Raw genomic sequence first — 10,439 nt, 5'->3', positions numbered from 1 at the left:
TACAGAGATCCTTAAACTTTGCCACACAGGTGGACAGGGTTGTTAAGAAGGCATACAGTGTTTTAGCTTTTATTAATAGAGGAATCGACTTCTGGAACCATGAGGTTATGCTACAGCTGTACAAAACTCTAGTGCGGCTGCACTTGGAATATTGTGTACCGTTCTGGTCACCGCATTATAAGAAGGATGTTGAAGCTTTGGAAAAGGTGCAGAGGAGATTTACTCGGATGTTGCCTGGTAAGGAGGAAAGTCTTACGAGGAAAGGCTGAGAGACTTGTGGTTGTTTTCGTTAGAAAGAAGAAGGTTGAGAAGTGACTTAATAGAAACATATAACACAATCAGAGGGTTAGATAGAGTGGACAGGGAGATCCTTCTTCCAAGAATGGTGACGACCAGCTCGAGGGGGCATTGCTTCAAATTGAAGGGTGATAGATATAGGACAGATGTCAGACGTAGTTTCTTTACTCAGAGAGTAGTAACGGTGTGGAATGCTTTGCCTGCAATGGTAGTTGATTCGCCAACTTTAAGTACATTTAAGTCGTCATTGGACAAGCATATGGACGAACATGGAATAGTGTAGGTAAGATGGGCTTCAGATTGGTATGACAGGTCGGCGCAACATCGAGTGCCGAAGGGTCTGTACTGCGCTGTAATGTTCTATGTTCTATGTTCTATGGTCGAACTCCCTCTGCTTCTATTCAAGGGCGTACTTACGTTCTGTTCACTGTTTCATTGTGCATTGCCTGAATGGCAATTTTACAAACGCATATTTTCCCAAACGTTCACTGCGGCCTTCGCAGCTTTGTCTTTCCACAAGGGCTCACACATGGTGGAAGGGAAGGAGTTGCAGGTTATTCACCCAATGATGTAATCCTGAGGTCTTCCAAAACCTCTCCTGCATGTGGGAATACTCTCAACAAGGGTTACTCACCGTTCACCGGGCAGCTAAATTTCCAAGTTTTCATCATTATCTACAAATCTCTTGACTGTCTTCCCTCTATCTATCACTGTCATGTCTTCCAGGCCACTCAAGAGCAAATAGAGATTGTCAATAGTATGCCAACCCAGCCAGTGGACACAACACCCAAGATTATGTTTTAAAGTGCTCTCTCAGATATCTGCATTCCCTCGAATTCCAAACTCCGGAGTATGTTCGATTTGAACTGTTTCACGTTTGGTGCCTAAACGACAGCTGCCAAGGTAAGAAATTATGAAATCTTGAAGCGACGTTAGTCGCACCAGGCTATAGGAAAGGAATTACTCACCAAGAATTAAGAAAAAAAAACTGTTATACATGCTAAAATCAGGGCAATTTATTGATATCAATACTACATCTTGTCTTTTATATAAAAAATAATTCAAAACTTTTACTCTGATGGAGTTTAAACAAATGTTGACCCCTGTCTCATTATGAGACATTGGGAAGCTGACAAACTGTTATATCCAACAAGTGATCTTAGAAGTGGGTTTCAAGTCGTATTTTGTCACTCAAAACGAAGCTTGTATCACAAAATTGAGATCACCGAAGTTTTTCTGCTAGAGGTCATCGTCTTTTGTCAGTCGCAAAACGGCGCCTGGGTTAGTGCTTCCATAGCTCAGTGATTCAAGCACTGGTTATGTAAACCCGGGGTTGTAACCTTGAATTTCACTGCAGCCTTACTGAATTTTCTTGCAACTATTGCAGCAGACATCGGAAGGTGCGTTCTCTATGTTGTTAGGAATTATTTTTGAAGTAACAGCAGGAAGTTATTTTTACGCAGACCAGGCCGCATCTGTTTCAATTTAGAAGTCCACATCCGTGTTTTTCCTTCGAGAAACATGAGGATGACAAGCTTCTGATGTGAAGAATGCCTTCGTTTGGCAGGAAGAACAACATGACTCATTGGAAGCAGTAACGTGACGGTGAAACAGTGGAGGACGAATAAGTACAGGGATGCGGCTGAATGCTTCCATTCCGTATGTAGAGAAAGGAATCTGCTGGAATTCAAATTGAACAAGTAGTAGGCTTGAAGAGTACAGCTAGCCAGGCTGCCTCAAAGGTGGAGAAGTCAACAATTAGTCAACAATTATTCACGATTGGGTCAGTCCTCGAAGGACAGCCTCCTGCCTGTTTACTCCTCTGATAATGTAAACACAATCGGATTTTAAAGCTTGTAGTGAAGAAAAAAGAGGCCAAACGGGTCAATTCTACATTTCATGGAAGTTGGGCTCTCTTGAGGCCTTTGTCACTTTCAAAATATGTGTCTGTATTGTTCCCTCTATAGGTCAAAATAAGGTTCAGTTCTCCCACCGTTCATGAACAAATTTGAGGGTATCTGACATCAGTCTCATTCGCTGGTGCATTTGAGATTAAAACTTTGCAGGGAAAGTCACATTCAGATGAATACTTCAGATGTCAGGCTGTGGGCCAATTAGTGGAAACTGGAAACGAGAATATTTGGATCTTTGACGACTGGCACTGACATAATGTATTAATCTGTGCTGTAAAAGCACGGTTTCACGAACACTCTTTTTTGGTAGGAATTTCTCATCGCAGGAAAAGAAAGCTGTGCTGTTCAGAGAAGACGCAATTGCACATGCCGTCCTTCCTGGTCGACTAGTGGTTACAATGCAGCGTTTTCACCGCTGTAGTTTGGGTTCATTTCTTGGTAAGGGAATCAGGATTTATTGTTCCTGATATGGGCAACATCAAAAGTAGAGCATCTTTGACAGGAATCGCATTTCAAACGCGTTCACATGTGCCTTGCAATATTGTACAGTGGCGCAAGGTGGCTCACTGGTTATCACTGCTGCCTCACAGCGCCAGAGATCTGATTTGCCTACAACTGGGTCGACGACAAGTAAGGTACTTTACTCAGGAGAAAATGAAGAGAAAAAGAGTAAGGAATTGTTCTGTGAGGGTTAATCCCTGGAGGAAAGGTGTTCATTTGTTGCATCGAATTGTCAGTTTCTGAACTGTGGGTATTCCATGTTCCCTTATTGTGTTGCTTTAGCAAATGTTCAGACAGAGGAGAAAAGTGAGGAAAAACAGTCATGACCCAATCAGTGATTGATCCATTGTGCAACAACCAACGGATTCACTTTTGACTGAACAATCTCCATTTTCCCTACATTGGTAATGGTCGTATACAGCATTAGAGCGGATTTTCATGTGTTGTTCTGACCGCAGGATCCTTTCTTAACATGTACTATACTGGGACATAAAGAGATGATAAAAGACATGGATGGCGATGACTGGAATGAAAGACGTCAGGAAGAATGGACAGCGTTTAGTTGGAAACAGAATAATGGAAAGGAAGCCAACGACGTAGTGGGGGACAATGCCATTTGAAAAGACAAAGCGGTGTTTCATGGAATGGTGCAAAAGATGAATAGATCATGAGGCGTGACACCAGGTAAAACCGAGTTGTGTACGTATAGAAGGTTTCTAAGCGATGCGAATTTAGCGAGAATAAATAGAGGGGAAATTCCCTCATTCAGATGGATCTATTTCAAGGCCATAATACTTCAAAACCAGCGATGAATGATAAAGAGAAGTTTGGAGCTCGTAATCTTTTTTCCTTCTACAGCTATTGAACTCGAAAATGTTTACGTTTTCTCAGGAAAAAAATACTCAGAAGCTGATTCTCATATATTTGTGAAGACACGTGCAGACACACAAAGAATGAATTTCACGGGGACAGGGAATCTGGGCAGCCATCATGGGTACGCGTTCGGTGCACACTCTCTAATTGGTTAACGTTTATTGGAAAGAAACCTCATAACACCCGCAACTGAGCACGACTAAGTATAGAATGAGCGGATTGTGAGGAAAGGTTTAGCAGCTTGTTCCACATGAACTTCTATAAATTGGAAAAGAACTGAGCTCTGTGTGTTAGCTCAGCATTAAATGAAAGCCGGTTAGCTCAGTCCGCTGCATTACTGGTTTATGATATAAAGTGATGCCAACAATGTGGGAATAATTCGCGCAATATCTCAGCATACCTTCAGGATCCTGATCTCCCCACTAAGCTAATACTTTAGAAGATGACGAACATCAAAGTGAAACTATACTATCGTGAGTTGGAACTGACCTGCCGGTGTAATGCACCTTTGTTCTTTCATCTGTTGCATTGGAAAATTTGGCTGCAATCACAGAGAAGGGAGTGAGTTCATTTCCTGCTCACTCATCTCGCCCAACCATATCTAGTGATAAGACACGAAAAAATTCCTGTTTGAATTCTGTAATCTTCATAGCAGTACTTAAATACATATTTGTCATTTCTATTCCAGTTTTTCTGATAACAGGCAAAATGTCCAATGAGATAAACGTAATAATTTTTGGCTTGTTTTTATGGACTGTGCAAGTTTGCAGCAAAATTAGTAATATGAAGCGAGCTAAACCTCCTTTCCGGAATTTAACACAGCGTAGGCTCAGCGACATGAGAAACGTCATCGACTTCAAAAATCACCTCTGTATCTCTAGTGAGTAATAGATATTCACTCAGGGGGTCTTTATGGCTGGTAGTAAGTGACTGAGGTATTTCCCAAGGAGAGAACACTCCACAAAATCAGATTTTTTTGAATAAATGCTGTTTTACTCAATGTTCTTTTGCAACTTTTAAATATATATGCACACACACACACACATACATGCATGCGGACACACATTTATATATATGTGCATACCTATAGCTCGCACATTCGACGGGAACAACATTCAAATGGCCGACCATCCATTCCAAATATTCTGAATTCACACACACACACACACACACACTTATGTGTGTGTGTGTGTGTGTTTGTATGGGTTGAGCTACGAGGGGTAAACCATGGGGTACAGATCTCTGGCACAGTGTTTGTCCCTGTGATCATAAGGGTAGGGGAAAGTGGAGGAGAGCAATAGTTATTGAGGACTACATATTGAGGGGGACAGATTGCAGTTTCTGTGGGTACAGGGCAGGCTCATGATTGATGTGATACCTCCAAGTTACCAGGGTTTGTGATGTCTCGCAGCGTGTTTTCAAGGTACGTCAGGGGGAGGGGGAGCAGCCCGAGGTCATGTTACACAAACACACTAACAACATATATAATAAAAGTGATGAGGATGCATGGCAGAAACTCAGGGATCCAGGTGATATCTTAGATCGAGATCAAACAGAGTTGTTCTCTCTGATTGTTTACAAATGCCAAGTTATAGTGAGGGAAAGAATAGAGAGAGAACAGATGAACACGTGGTTGTAAGGACGGTGCAGATGATAGGGATTTTGATATCTGGATAGTTGGGGCATATTTTGGAGTCGGTTGGACCTCAACAAACAGGATGGCCTTTACCTGAACCGGAAGGGTACCAATATCCTGAGTGGATAAATTTCTCAAGCTCCTCAGGAGTGTTTAAACGAATTCAGCAGCAGAGTGCGAACCTAAATTTTAGCTGCAGTTTGCAGGACGTTTTGAGTGGTTAGGACATAAATAGATTTTCGGGTTTGCAACTGAATGTTGGCAAGGATGAAGTTGGTTTGAATTGAATCTACTTCACCGCTAGGAGCATCTGATATAACGTAGGTGTCATGGGTTGTTGACTGGGGCTTCAATATTGTGTCCATTTCAGAGAAATAATGGAGTACTGAAAGGATTGGTTGTTCCTTGCACCTCAGTTTCGTCTTTTCAGTAAGAGCAGGAAAGTCGTTACAGAGGGAGAGATGTGGCGTTTTTAGTCAAAGACAGTACTATGGTAGCAGAAAGGATATTTGGTGAGGACCCGACTCAATCTGCTGAACTAGAATATTCTGAGATTAAAATCCGGCAAGTAGAGGTCACCACCAAAATGTTCTAGAGATTTGGAGGAAAAGATTGCAAACATGATTCTGGATAGGAACGGAAGTAACAGGGTAGTTGTCGTGGGGAAGTTTAACTTTCATGTCCTTGATAAGTATGTGTGCGTCATGCAGGGAATATGAGGTTGAGACAGGGAGCAATTTTTACTCAAAAAGTTGAATTTCTTGTCAAAAGGGAGAAGGCAGTGCGTCGAAACATGAAATATGTAGGCTGAGTTAGGGCACTTGAAAATTAAAAGCTAGCAAGGAAGGGCCAAAAGAGAGAGCTACTCAGAGCGAAGAGGGGACATAAAAGAACTTTAGCTGGCAGGGTCATTTAAAACCCTGAAGCTTTCTCTTGTCATTTCAAGAATAAAAGAATATCTGGCATATGATTCGGGCCTGTCAAGAACAGCAGTAGGAAGTCGTCAACGGAGTCCGAGGATAGCAGAGGCTCTGAATGCATATTTTTCATCATATCTCAAATGAAAAAGACAATGTTGTCGAAGAGAATTTTGAGATGCAATCTGTTAGAATAAATTAAGTTGACATTCATAAATACGAGTGTTAGCAATTCTTGAAAGCCTGAAAATAGATTTGTCCTCTTGGCTTGATGGGATGTATGCTAGGATTCTCTGGGAATCGTGGGAGGAGATTGCAGAACTTTTGACTTCCAACTTTATTTCGTCAGTGTCGATGTGATTAGTGCGAGAAGAATCGAGTTCAGCAAATATTGTCTCCTTCTTCAAGAAGGGGAGCAGGGAGAACGCTGGTAATTATAGAACAGTCGTCATATTTCCTTGTAGGTGAACTTTTGGGAAAGATTATTAGAGATATGATTTATGATCACCGAAGAAGGAACAAGTTGATTCGCAACAGTCAACACGATTTTGTGAATAGCAGGTTGTGCCTCACAAACTTTATTGAGGTTTTTGAAAAGGTCAACAAACAGGTGGATGAGAGTAAAGTGGTTAACATGGTGGATATGGTTTTCACGAAGGCACGGTCGGCTGTTGCATAAAATACAGAGACATGGGATTGACGGTGATTTAGCGGTTAAGATCAGTAATTGGCTCGCTGAAAGAACACAGAGTGTGGCAGTTAATGGAAAATATTCATCCTGGAGTTCAGTTACTCATGGTGTACAACAAGGTTCCTTTTTGGGTCCACTGCTGTTTTTCACCTTTATAAATGACCTGGGTTCGGGCATGGGATGATGGATGAGTAAATTCGCAGAACACACTAAATCGATGGAGTTGTCAACAGTGCCGAATTCTGCTGCAGGTTACAGACGGACATGAATATTCTGGGCTCAGAGTTGGCATATGGAGGTTATTGTGGAAAAGTGTGAGGTGATTTACTTTGGAATGAGCAACAAGAATAAAACGTTCTGGGCTAATTGTGATATTCTTTGAAGCTTAGATGACCAGAGCGATCTCGGCGTCCATGGACATAAAACTCTGAAAGTTAACACAAACGTAGATGGATTTGTTTGCAGTGAGCACAGTGTTTTTTATTGGGAGAGGGATTTAGTTTCAGGGCCAGACGATCACTTTGCAGATCCAGACATTTGTCTGGCATGGCCAAACTTGTCGATGTGCGTGCTGTTCCGGTCGCCACGTTATAGGACGGATGTGAAAGCATTGGAAAGGTTGCAGACGAGTTTTCCTCGGATGTTGCCTTCTGTGAAGCGAAGGTCTTACGAGGAAAGGCTGAGGGACTTGAGGCTGTTTTTGATAGAGATAAGAAGTTTGAGAAGTGAATTAATAGAGACATAAAAGATGATCAGAGTTTGCCGTAAGGTGGACAGTGAAGGCATTTTCTTCAAATGGTGATGTTTGGCACAAGGGCATATCGATGTAATTTGAGGGTGATAGATGCCGAGGTAGATGGCTTTCTCAGAGAGTAGTAAGGGTCAGAACGCCTTGACTTCAACAGTCGTAGACTCACCAACCTTCAGGACAATTAAATGATCATTGGACAAACTTATGGCTTATAATGACAAAATGCTGGTCAGATGGACTTCAGATTAGTCTTACAGGTCGGTGCAACATTAGTGTCAAAAGCACTTTATTGCAATGCAATATTCCGGGTTTAAACTGTTCTTCAGCTTGAAGTTGCAATCATCTCTGGTCAGTATCAGTAAAACAAACACCTGGCGAGAATCCAATGCACAACTTTTGCAGTTCATGTGCTGCCATTCTGTCATGCAAGTACAGAAAGCTGCACCACTGGACCTGCCGTCTAATTGTGACGAACGGCTCCTGATCTTACCACTCGGCCCCTCAACCCAATTACTCTTTTTTTTCTGTGTATCTGAAATGAAACGCAGTGCAGAGGTGGTTATACTGATAATGGATAATCGATTATGAAGCATCAGCTCCAGGAAAATGTCATAGATAAATGTGGTGAAAATCGGTTTTATTGAATACTGCATACATTTACCGTGTCTTCCTGCGTTGGTCACAGGCAATGTTATGTGGCCATTGTACTGGGATTTTCCTTCTATCGGCTGCAAATCGTCAGACAATTCGATTCACTGATATTTCACCAACTTCCTTTGGCATGTACATTTGAGACATCGACCCACACTGCACACAACATCAACAATGTTCAGCATACTATGTGCACGAGAATGTGGCATGTTATTTATGCACAGTGACGATTGAATAATGTTCTGCAAGGGCAAATTAAATTCAGTTTAATTCGTAAAGTCGCAAGAATCCAGAGTAAGATTCAAATGTCAGAAATTCAAGTGCATTACCTTGGCCAGAATTCCAGCCCAGCAAAGGGAAAATCTGCCCCTGAATCCCCAGCATCCATGCAATTGCTTGCTCCATGTGTCCACTTGGAAACCTATGTGAAGGAACATTCAGCCTGAAGGGGAAATTGTGAGAATCCTCCGCTGTCTGATCTAAAACTGAAACAAGAGCTGTCTATTCCAGCCGGGAGGGAAGCGAAGTGGAGATGAGACCAAAATATTATTTGGCGTTTAATTCATATTGTCCTCATTGTGATTATTTAAAAACCTTGGCCAGAAATGGCACAGACACAAAGGAGCAGAAGGAGGCCATTCTTAACACCGATCCTGTCCTGCCACGTAATTTGATATCATCATGGCTCACACAACAATTTTATGTCTTTTTCCAGCCCACCCACAACATCGTACTGGCTAACAGGTATTTATCGATCTCTATCATAAATAGACATCGATAATGTAAATCTGTGGGAGGAAAATGTTCCGTTTCGAGACAGTTAGGTTTATGCACGAATATTACTGGTTTTGCAGATGAGCAGCCGAGTCTGCTCTGACCACTTTGCAAAACATAAATTAAAACACGACCCTGATGGGATTCGAACCCATAACCTTTGAATAGCAACCGGAATAGAAATGTAGAAGTCCAACGCGCTTTCCATTGCGCCACAGAGCCACGCCTTCTGTTACCTTTAAGCACACAAGTTTGCCTTTGACGCATTGCATTCAGGACACCCATCTCGCGCCTGTCTGACCTCGTCACACTTTCTGGTACCTGGTCCTTATCCACTAGTGCTCTGGCTCATCAAGTGTTCGGCTACAGACTGCTGAAACGTTCTCATGACACTTACCTTTACCACATGTTCAGATAATGATTTCCAGATAATCAATACTCTACAGGTGAAAGTATTCTTCCTAAATCTCCTCCTTGTCTCCTGTCTTTCATTTATGTTACTCTGTTCATTCCCAATACAGGCTAATCCCTGTCACACATATCTATCCTCTTCATAAAATGAGCACGTTAATCGGTTTCTTATTCAGCCTTCTCTGCGCTTAGAGTAACATCCCCAGCCTAGCTCGCGTACCTTCACAATGGGAGTGGTCATACCCTTGCCATTCTTTTCACCTCCTGTGAAATTCTCCTCCTGCATTCAGACGCTTCCAGTATCTGGCGATGACAAGAGAAAAACAAAGTTCTCAGAAGAAAAGCCAAAAGGTCTGAACAAAATCAGCAGCTCTTGTCTATCTCTGATGAGGAAGGAAAGTTAACGCTTCGAGTCCAATGATCCGTCTTCAGAACTAATGGGAAGGGAGGGTGGGTGAAGAATGTGTAAGACGGCGGACGGTTTCTAAAATGATTGAACTTGATGTTGGGTCCTAAAGTTTTCATGGTCTGTCGGTAGAAAATGAGTTGCGTGTCTTCCAGCTTGTGTTGTGTCTTGAAGGAGCACTGCAGCAGACCAGAGACTGAAATGATGGCCTGGGAACACAGTGTCTAGATTTGAGTGGTGCTGGAAAAGCACAACAGTTCAGGCAGCATCCGAGGAGCAGTGAAATCGACGTTTTGGGCAACAGCCCTTCATCAGGAATACAAGCAGAGAGACTGAAGGGTGTGAACACAGTGTAATGTTGAAGTTACGGAGACTGGAAGATCGGGATAGTTTTTGTTGATTCTGGACAGAACGTAAGTGATCTCAGCTTTGTCACCGACTTTATTTTCCTCTCTCCATTGGAGAGAGATCACATTCTGAGCAGGAAACACAGTTGCCTCGATTAACTGAAGTGCAGAGAAATCTCTGGAACATGCGACCGGGAGCTTCCAGAGTGAGGAGAGATATCTGAAACCAGCAGGAAATGAAACTGACAACATCGAACGTTACAATGCAGTA

At 42.3% G+C, this 10,439-nt stretch overlaps 1 non-coding gene across 1 annotated transcript; it reads right to left on the bottom strand.

The window, feature by feature from the left end:
- Positions 1-9,134: 9,134 nt before the first annotated feature.
- trnar-ucu (transfer RNA arginine (anticodon UCU)) lies at positions 9,135-9,226 on the bottom strand. Its single transcript is given in 2 exon segments — positions 9,135-9,170; positions 9,190-9,226. It is a non-coding gene; the product is annotated as a tRNA-Arg (tRNA).
- Positions 9,227-10,439: the final 1,213 nt, after the last annotated feature.

The sequence above is a fragment of the Chiloscyllium plagiosum genome, unplaced genomic scaffold (assembly GCF_037043375.1).
Source record: "Chiloscyllium plagiosum isolate Xiang-an unplaced genomic scaffold, Cpla_swu_hap1 HiC_scaffold_40, whole genome shotgun sequence".
Taxonomy (NCBI): Eukaryota; Metazoa; Chordata; class Chondrichthyes; order Orectolobiformes; family Hemiscylliidae; genus Chiloscyllium; species Chiloscyllium plagiosum.
The sequence above is the reverse complement of the archived record's forward strand: the minus strand, read 5'-3'. Positions and strand labels throughout refer to the sequence as shown.